Source organism: Brienomyrus brachyistius, chromosome 3, assembly GCF_023856365.1.
Source record: "Brienomyrus brachyistius isolate T26 chromosome 3, BBRACH_0.4, whole genome shotgun sequence".
NCBI classification, from domain to species: Eukaryota; Metazoa; Chordata; class Actinopteri; order Osteoglossiformes; family Mormyridae; genus Brienomyrus; species Brienomyrus brachyistius.
Genome location: NC_064535.1, coordinates 27,366,686 through 27,375,575, shown reverse-complemented (window position 1 = coordinate 27,375,575; position 8,890 = coordinate 27,366,686). Strand labels below are relative to the sequence as shown.

Below are 8,890 nucleotides of genomic sequence, written 5' to 3'. Positions count from 1 at the left end.
CGGGGACCCGTCCGGCCGCAGCCATGTGGTGTTAGGAGTAGGCACAAGCGCCACGGCGTATTTTAAAAAAATACCAAAATGTTTAAGCAAAACTTTAGCGTCGTTTTAAAAGAAAAGCAGGCGGAATTCAAACAAGTACAAACATGCCCGAAAGAAAAAGAGCAAATGCTGAGTTCAAACAAGCACAAGTGAAACCAATTAACATACAGCACGTCGTTTTAAAAGCTCTTAAACTCATTACATTTAATCAACATGCTTAAAGAATTAGAAGAAAAACTTTAGCGGTATTTACCAGTGTTAGGCTGAATAAAGGATTCGAACAGCAAACTTTCAGAATTGGCCAAAAGGCGAAACGAGCGAGTCCCAGAGCTCGGCCATAATCGGCAGGTCTGTTTGAGACCGAAGTGGCCAGCCCGTTTCAAAATGGCGACACCAGCAGAGCGCCTATTTCAAATAAAAAACGTTATGTTATAGGGGTTCAAGTAATGAAGCACTTTTCTGCCAATGTGAATAATAAAGTAAAACGCTCTAAGCATTTCAACAAGAATCAAGGAATAACGCGGTTAATCCTTGTTTAAATGAGCGCATGCACTCTCCTCTCTGGCTCGCTCTCATGTAGCGCATGCGCGTAGACCCACACAGTATTTTCTTTAAAGAGCCGGCTCTCTTGCGTTAATTTATTTAAACAAGAATTAACTGGGTTATTCCTTGATTATCTCTTAAAATAACGCTAAAGTTTTTTTTTAACATTTCGGTGCTTTCTTGTGGTGCCCAAAGCACAGAATACCCACACTGCTCTCTGACTACGCTACCTCCTGGTACGGGCAGGAGGAACCCCTAATGTTCCTTCTGTAACGTGGCCAAGTTCGAACCCTCCCCGCAAAGGGACAACAACAAAGAGGCATGTAAAAATAAAATTCAATCCACTTTATTACAAATATAAAATCAATTAGACAAAGAAGGTTGCTGGGGGGGGGGGGGGGGGGGCAGCTGACTATCCTCCAGATAGTAAGGTCAGATCGGCACGCACAGCTCTCAGCTCAGGAGGCCCCTGGTGACACAGAAAACAGCAAAACCCAACACCACTAAGCATGCAACACGACAAACACTACACATCAACAGTACAGTGTCCGCTCAGTGTGGCACCCCAACAGCAGAGAGTAAAAGCCTGTGCGGATCCGGCCTTGTACAGAAAGATCCCATGTACAAACATAAGGGGAGGGTAGCAGCCGATGTCCACCGCCCAAAATACAATACTACAATTACACTTACAACTAACGCCTCGGGATCCCCCCAGAGGAGCTGGATGAAGTGGCCGGGGAGAGGGAAGTCTGGGCCTCCCTGCTGAGACTGCTGGCCCCGCGACCCGACCCCGGATTAAGCGGAAGATGATGGATGCATGGATGGACACTTACAACTTAGCCCATAGCAACAACCAGGGCACTAATAAAACAAAACCAAAAGCCTATCAAATAAACCTAAAACAGTGGCTAGTCTGGTCCTTTGCAGGAATGCTTAATGCCCTCGCAGCACAGCAACACCAAGAGGAAGCGTTCCAATGCTACAGGTACAAAGAAACAATCAACAAAGAAACATAGACCCTTTTATATGTCACAGTATAACCCAAGTTACCAGAGCCTCAATGTCTGTAGCCCAGCAGCCCGTAGGGGATCACGTCAAATGATAAAATTGCAGTCGTCTCCGCGTCCTCCATGAAGAGTTACATGCTGCTAGCAGTCACCCTGGTAAAATTAAAATTAAACAAACTTTCAAGTTCTTAAACAAACATTCAAGTTCTCAAACAAACCCTCTCCTCCTTTCCTTACCCACAGGGAAGAAGAACCCACCCCATGTCCAATTGTAAGACATAGCAGCAAGAGAATGAGATTCCATCTTGGCAGCCTTTTATAACTTCCTGGTAGGTCATATGACCTGGCTCAAGTGGTTGCCAATATAGTGTAATTATCAGTGCCATGCAACTACTCCTACCAGCCCGTTCAGATCCCCACATTCTTTTAAAATACGCCGTGGCGCTTGTGCCTACTCCTAACAACCCGTGCCTGCGGCCGGACGGGCCCCGCTAGACGTGTATGCGCTAGCTTGCATTCATCCTGCCATATGTTTTATTATTCCTTAAAAACATAATTAAAATTAACACAAATAAATACATGTAATGTATTTTTATTCTATTAAAGTTTAACGGCAACGCTTATCACCCAAACCATATGGCCCCCTATCGGCAATGTACGGTATATGGAGATAACCCCTCGACCAATCAGAATAAGGGATACGCTCCCCCTCCCGCTTATGACGTCATAAGCGGAGCCAAATTTAAGCTCCTCCCAATGTACCACATACTTTGTTTTAAGTACAAATTATTTAAAAATACGATTATAATAATTATAAGCTATTATTAAACTGTAATAAACCAAATCGTGCTAAATACTATTTTTAAATAAAATAATCATTGTAATTTAAAAACACACATATACACAATAATTCAAATAAGTGCTCAGTACAACCTATGTTTAAATAAACTGCAATAAATCAATTTGTGAAATCGCCCAGCTGCCGTGAAGCAGTAGTGAGCGGAAATGATACTTATCTGGTCGTGCACAGCCCAGTTCGGGTTTCCGGTCTAAACTGGGTCGTGACTTGTGCGAACGAAGGCATAACAGTGAGGCATGTGTAAACTGTCAGTAAAGTAAAACCTGCCCATAAATTAAAGATTGTATTAACTATGATTCACTTGCTCTTTATTTAACGTTTAATAAGAAACCCAACAGGAATGGAATATGACACTCTTATAAGGTCATGGCCACCTCCTCAAAGAAAGTCGGCCCACTTTACTTGGGGGCCACAAATTACTTAGAAGTAAGTCAGTTACTACTGAAGTACAAATCATGGACAAATATAGTCACTACTTGAGATAAATGATGCATCGTGATTTTTTATGATGAACAGATGAGCATATATTGTGCATTTGACCTTCAGTAATTCCTTCAGTAGCTCACAAACGGTTACTGAACAAACACAGTAACAAATATAGCAACAGCTTGAGATGCCTCATGATATATTAATGATGCAAACATCAGATCAGTATTTCACTTGTCTTATTCATTAATGATGAACAAACATGAGATCTTTGTGTAACTGAGATGTATATTGTGGTTAATTAATACATCAGTAATAGCATAATACTATATTATTTGTGCCCCCTCAAATAAAGTGTTACCAAAAACTAGAATTAGTTAGAACTGCTATTGTGTATTTTGAAAATGCCATATTTTCAGAATAATATCAAACCCAATCCCTGGGGTTTTCTTCCAGAATTCTTTATTCATCTCACCAATTTGCGTGTTTCACCATTAGGTATTGTGGCAGCATTCTCTAAAATGAAGATGGAACAGGAGAGAGTCAGAAATAAGGGTGATGGAAAGATCCATGAGGATGACGAGACAGGAGTAGAAGAGATGACTCACATCTTTTATTCAACGAAGAGCAGGCCTGCAGTTTTAAGCATGGTGAGAGCCACGTTTGCACGCCAAGGTCATCTGCGATTCTTAGTGATGTCAGACTTCTTTGCAGAAGTGGTGAAAAGAAATCCTTCACAAGTAATTGGAGCCTCTGATTGGTTGGCCAAGCTGCAGTCGGGAGGGGTTGGTTTCCACGTTATGATGGGATGTAAAAAGGAAACTTGGCAGGCATAGGGCCTGCTGTCACTCCAACTCTGGCTCGCCATGCCAAGATCACATCCGCCACCAGCTTCACCAGGGGATTAAAGCCCAGCTTGTGAGCCCTGCCTGATCCACTGGAGCTCAGTCTGCCATCCCTGGAGGAACCTTCCTTGAGAAAGTTTGCCCCCATCCTGGCTATTTCAGCTCAGAAAGTGACCCAGCAGTCCACCTCATCATGGCACATTCATTGTAAGCTGATGGGTGTTTCCAAGTGGAATTTAAAAGCACAGGTCTAACAGGAATAGCAGAATACGGCTGCCATCAAACGCAGGCTTCGGTTTGCATCAAATGATCCAAATTTGCTATCTGCAGGCATTGGAACCTATCTACATCACAATGCAAGAACATTTTAAAAATCAGGTCCAAAATGACCTCATTCTATACCACAGTTGGCTTTCAATAAAGAAAATTCACCTGGTCCACCTTAGGAGTGAAGGAGCAGAGCGAGTGAAGTATGTTTTCACACTCTGAAGCATTACGCTTTATTAGTATGTAGTGTAGCACGGGCTGTAATCACTGCAGGAAATTACAGCACAGAAAAAGTTTGCTGGGGACACAGTAATGAAGGCAAACCATAGCTGGGTGACACACACACAAGCGAACATCATTCCTGCTGCCACGAATCAGTAACAAAAATGATAAGCATGGCCGTCTGACTCGGAAGGCAGGACACTGGGGCTGAATGGCTGTTTGCTGCCAGTACTGGCGCTGAATGTCATCCTCTGGGTATTTTTGTAAAATTCTGGAAAATTTTATTGCAAATCCCCAAATATGCCCTGTAAAATCCTGATATTTGTATCTTTTCATTGTTATATTCCTATCTCACCTCCATTAAATGTACCCAAACACTGATGCCCAACCCCATACCCCTCCTTGCTGTGACCCATCACCTGGCGGCTGGTTCTTTGGTTAAACTGGCCTTCCTACATTACAGAAACCTACAGCAGCAAAATTCTAGGTGTAATATGATAGCAAACAAAAGAAAACCTGGAACAACTGGCAATGTTCCCCTTTTATCCATTACATAACAGTCACTGGGCTGCATAGAAGGATTCAGTGACCCATGTTCGCTGCCTTTTCAACTGAATATCAGAACATCTTCCAGCAATTCGTCAGCTTCTCGACTTCATAGTCTTTCGAAATTGTCATGTAATTCCAAGAAATGTGTAAAGCTTCTGGGAAAAACCATATTACCTACCTGAGTGTGTAATGACCCTCTGTCCCCTTTCCTTGATGGAATGGTACTCTCCCTGCAAGTCAATAGGAGCAGTCTAAAGCCAGCATACTGTTATTGCTCAAGGCCGCATCATTTGCTCCAAAACTGAATAACCTAAGGAGATAATCCTGCCTGCAGAAGGATGTAATCTTAGCCACAGCTCATTAGATGAGGAGAACCCCATTAAGATTCGGTGCCCTGTTCCAATGTGTGCTGTAAAGACCTTAGTCTGGAAGTCATATCACCGTGGATAGGTAACTATAGGAATGCACTTTCCTTATGCTACTAGTAGCCTAGAAATAAGAAGATCTATCAGAATTTGATGAACTTGTCTTCAAACTTGAGTCATCAGTCCTAACTATGTTTGTTAACACATCAATGACGTGTTAATGATGTGGTCTGAAATGGACTCGACCACATGGCCTCCACAGTCACGTAAATAAGCAGAAAATCAGCCACCACTATTCCAGCACCCTCAAAATATTCCCACTTTGGTTAACAAAACATCGAAATGCCCTGAGAGAAATGCTGGTGTCAGAGGTTAGGTAGGGATGGAGACAGAGCGTGGAGTCGGTGTACAGCAGAGATAAAATGCGGGTTAAATGTTCTTTCCACACGGCTTCGAAAAGCTAAAAATCTATCACCTGCCATTTTTACATTGCCTGTGTTTCCAGCTTCGGTTGACTTTTTCACCATAATACCGCCAGTTTGTCTACTTTCAGCTTTACTGAGATTTATTTTAATGATGTTTTTCCGAAGAGGAACTTTCCGGAACCTTGGTAATAAGCCAAACACTTGCCGGGGAGCACAATAGAAGCAGCTTATTACATTTTAGGACATGGTGTCCTAAACATTTCTGTTAACCAAATACAGCGAGTTACAGGACAGCCTTTAAACAGCCACCGTTATTCACGCTCAGCGGCCGTCCTGCTGGGAAGCAGAGCAGCTTCCTGTCTTCTGGCCCCAGTATGCTAATGAAAGATGCCCTTTTCTATTTGAAAAAGCTCGTACTGTGATCACACCTTTAAGAGAATTAATAACAAAAATATCCATCCGTATTCACCAGTCCCTACCCACTACAGTTTTACAATGAAACATAAATATCCTTAACCCGTTTTTTGCCAAACAGTTTTGTAATTTTTATTCATACCCTTTCACCATCACCAGCAAAAGGCTCTCAGCTTTCAGTAGCAATGTAACCCTGGCTCTGTGAGGTCCCTCCTGGCTCAAAGAGATGGAAGTTAGCAGCGGAAGTCACAAGTAAATATTGTGATGTGTCATTATTGTTCTGTGCGTTCAGTGTGTTTAATGACCTTCTGCTCTGCTAGTGTGTGATTTTTTTTAAGGAAATCCTCAATTTGGGTGGTACTCTTCTCAGAAGGGAAGCAGAAGGACAGCTGGTAGTCACATGGAGAGGAATAAGCAGGACCGTGCAGGTGCTTTGTCCGAGGAGGAGGCTGGTGACTCCAAATCTGAAGAAGACGAAAGAACCCACGTCTCTGAGAGTGACCCGGAAGTGGTCGCCGAGGAGGAGACTGTCCCATATGGAGCCATCGCGAACTGGGGCCAAGCAGCAGGGGAAGGTGTCCAGCTGCGGTCCACGCGTGACACTGTAAAGGCGGACTCGGCTTCCGGGGATGAGGAGGCCCTCCAGCTCGTGAGAGACATATTCTTCACATGACCTGGCATGGGACTTCAGCTCAGTGTACAATTAAGGGGAACCTTACATCCTGGGATTGAATGTTTTGTGAATGTGGGAAGCATAGTGCATCCTGGGATAGTCTCCAGGCTCTCTGTGACCTTGTGTTGGATAAGATGTTCACACAAGGTGGATGGATATTTACTGTATGCAGGTACATGACAGAAGGGATGGACCTTCTCTCTCAGCTGATGGGTTAGAACAGTACCAAATTCATTCTGATAGGCGGGTGGACTCGGTCCATTGAAGAAATGTAATTAGTAAGAAAAACACTTTAAAGATCCTTTCACATGTTGTGGAAGAAAAAAATTGGAAGTTAGGTGGGGTTGGGTGCATTATCGGATTGTTGCTCTGTCTTAGGCCGTAGGCAAGAAGATACTGGTGAATGATGGGATTGTTGTTCCATCTGAGGCAAGAAGATGCTGGTGCATTATGGGATTGTTGTTCCATCTTAGGCAAGAAGATACTGGTGCATTATGGGATTGTAGTTCCATCTTAGGCAAGAAGATACTGGTGCATTGTGAGAATGTTTTTCTGTCTTAGGCCATAGGCCTGGAGATACCGTTTCTTCTAATGGACTTGTGGAAGGAAGCATGCCGGATGGAACACTCTAAAACATGCTGAAGTTAGAGGGCACTGTCATATCAAGAGTCTGGAGGCTGATCAATCCCTGTCTGTTTTGCTTTCTGTGTCAGTATGGCTTGTCTCTGCTGTGTTTACAAGCAAAGTATGGATTAATATAATCCTGTACTACTCCCTGAAAACATTTAAGTTAGGTTTAAATAATGTTTTTTATATATCATATGTTTACTATTAGATTACCTAATAAAAAATCTACTTACAGACATCAGTTTTAATGTCCGTCTTTATAGTTGTCTAGCAAAAGGACTTTAATCAGCACAATGTTTCCTTTTTATATTCACTATGTGATTTTTTTTTTGTGAACTTATTTTTAAATTAATTTTTGCAAGAAATAGAGATCAGTTTGTAGAAAATGACTCCTGATGGTGGATTGTTAGGATCGCTGTTTCAACACAGACCTGCTTTTAAAAGTTGCAGCGCATAATATGCGACAGTCTTATTGTTTTGTGCAGTTTTTCAAAGCTTATAATTTGGTCTATATGATGTGAGAGGAATAATGGTCAAAAAATTATGTCAGAGTTCTTTTGCAGGTGATAAATAGAAAAGTTCAATGAGATTAAGGGTGTTTTTTTCTGTGAGAACTGCATTATGGGGATTTTTGTATTTATAAATTTCATAAGGTCACTTTAAAGATAAAATTACATAACAGAAATATAATTCTGAGGCAAATGTCTATTATATCTCCATATGTGTTTGAAATTGTTAGATGCCTTTCAATTAACCATTTCAATAAACAACCTTGTGGATGATGTAAAAGCAGCAGCATCTATCTTCATTATTTCACCAGCATAAACCTACCAATTTTCACTTTTCATGATGCAGTATTTGGGATATGAAGGTTTTGGGGGTGTGAATGTAGTATTCTGAAACAGACTCCATTTGAAAACTGGTCTCAGGTTCAAACATGCAGTCATTACCTAAAATAAATACATATAAACAATACACAGCTCTGTAAAAAATGAAGAGACCACTCTATATACTTTTGTTAAATCTGCATTGTTAAATTCTGGTTCTGCTGGCAGAAGGCTACACTGTGAGGCAGGCTGCTTCCATGCTCGTGAGTTTCTAAGACCGCAGTACACAAGAACAGGGTGAAGAAGCAGGAGACACTGGGAAAAATCAAAAACCAGCCAGGTAGAGGGCAGAAGCAACCTTCTAATGCCAGAGATGACCATCAACTTATCCGTCAGTGTCTAACAAACCGGAGGATGACCTCAAGTGACCTTCAAAAGGAATGGAAAACATTAAGTGTGAAGTGTACTGGTAGGACAGGCTCCTAGAAGCAGCGGAAGAGCCAGGCTGGAGTTTGCAAAAAATGTGTATTTTACACAGGCTCATACCCATAACCCATAAACTGAGAAATGAGTGAAACTGAAAAATTTGATGCGGTGTGGGAAAGGGGGGCCACACTCCCCTGGGAAACTGTAAGGTGTTGCTGCAGGAGGGTGGTACTCGCTATGGGATATCAGTCACGATTCAGGATAGACAAGATGGGGGGGGCTGCTGACCGTATTTCAACAGATACACGTTCTCAATCAGGAGGGGGGAGCAATTAGTTGTACTCTGGCTTATCTTACTTGAGGTCAGTGGGATGCA

The 8,890-nt window shown here is 42.2% G+C and overlaps 1 long non-coding RNA gene across 1 annotated transcript; it reads right to left on the bottom strand.

The window, feature by feature from the left end:
• Window positions 1-976: 976 nt before the first annotated feature.
• Window positions 977-3,903, bottom strand: LOC125738406 (uncharacterized). Its single transcript, XR_007396827.1, has 3 exons — window positions 3,483-3,903; window positions 1,633-1,742; window positions 977-1,051 (listed from the first exon to the last, which is right to left on the bottom strand). It is a non-coding gene; the product is annotated as an uncharacterized LOC125738406 (long non-coding RNA).
• Window positions 3,904-8,890: the final 4,987 nt, after the last annotated feature.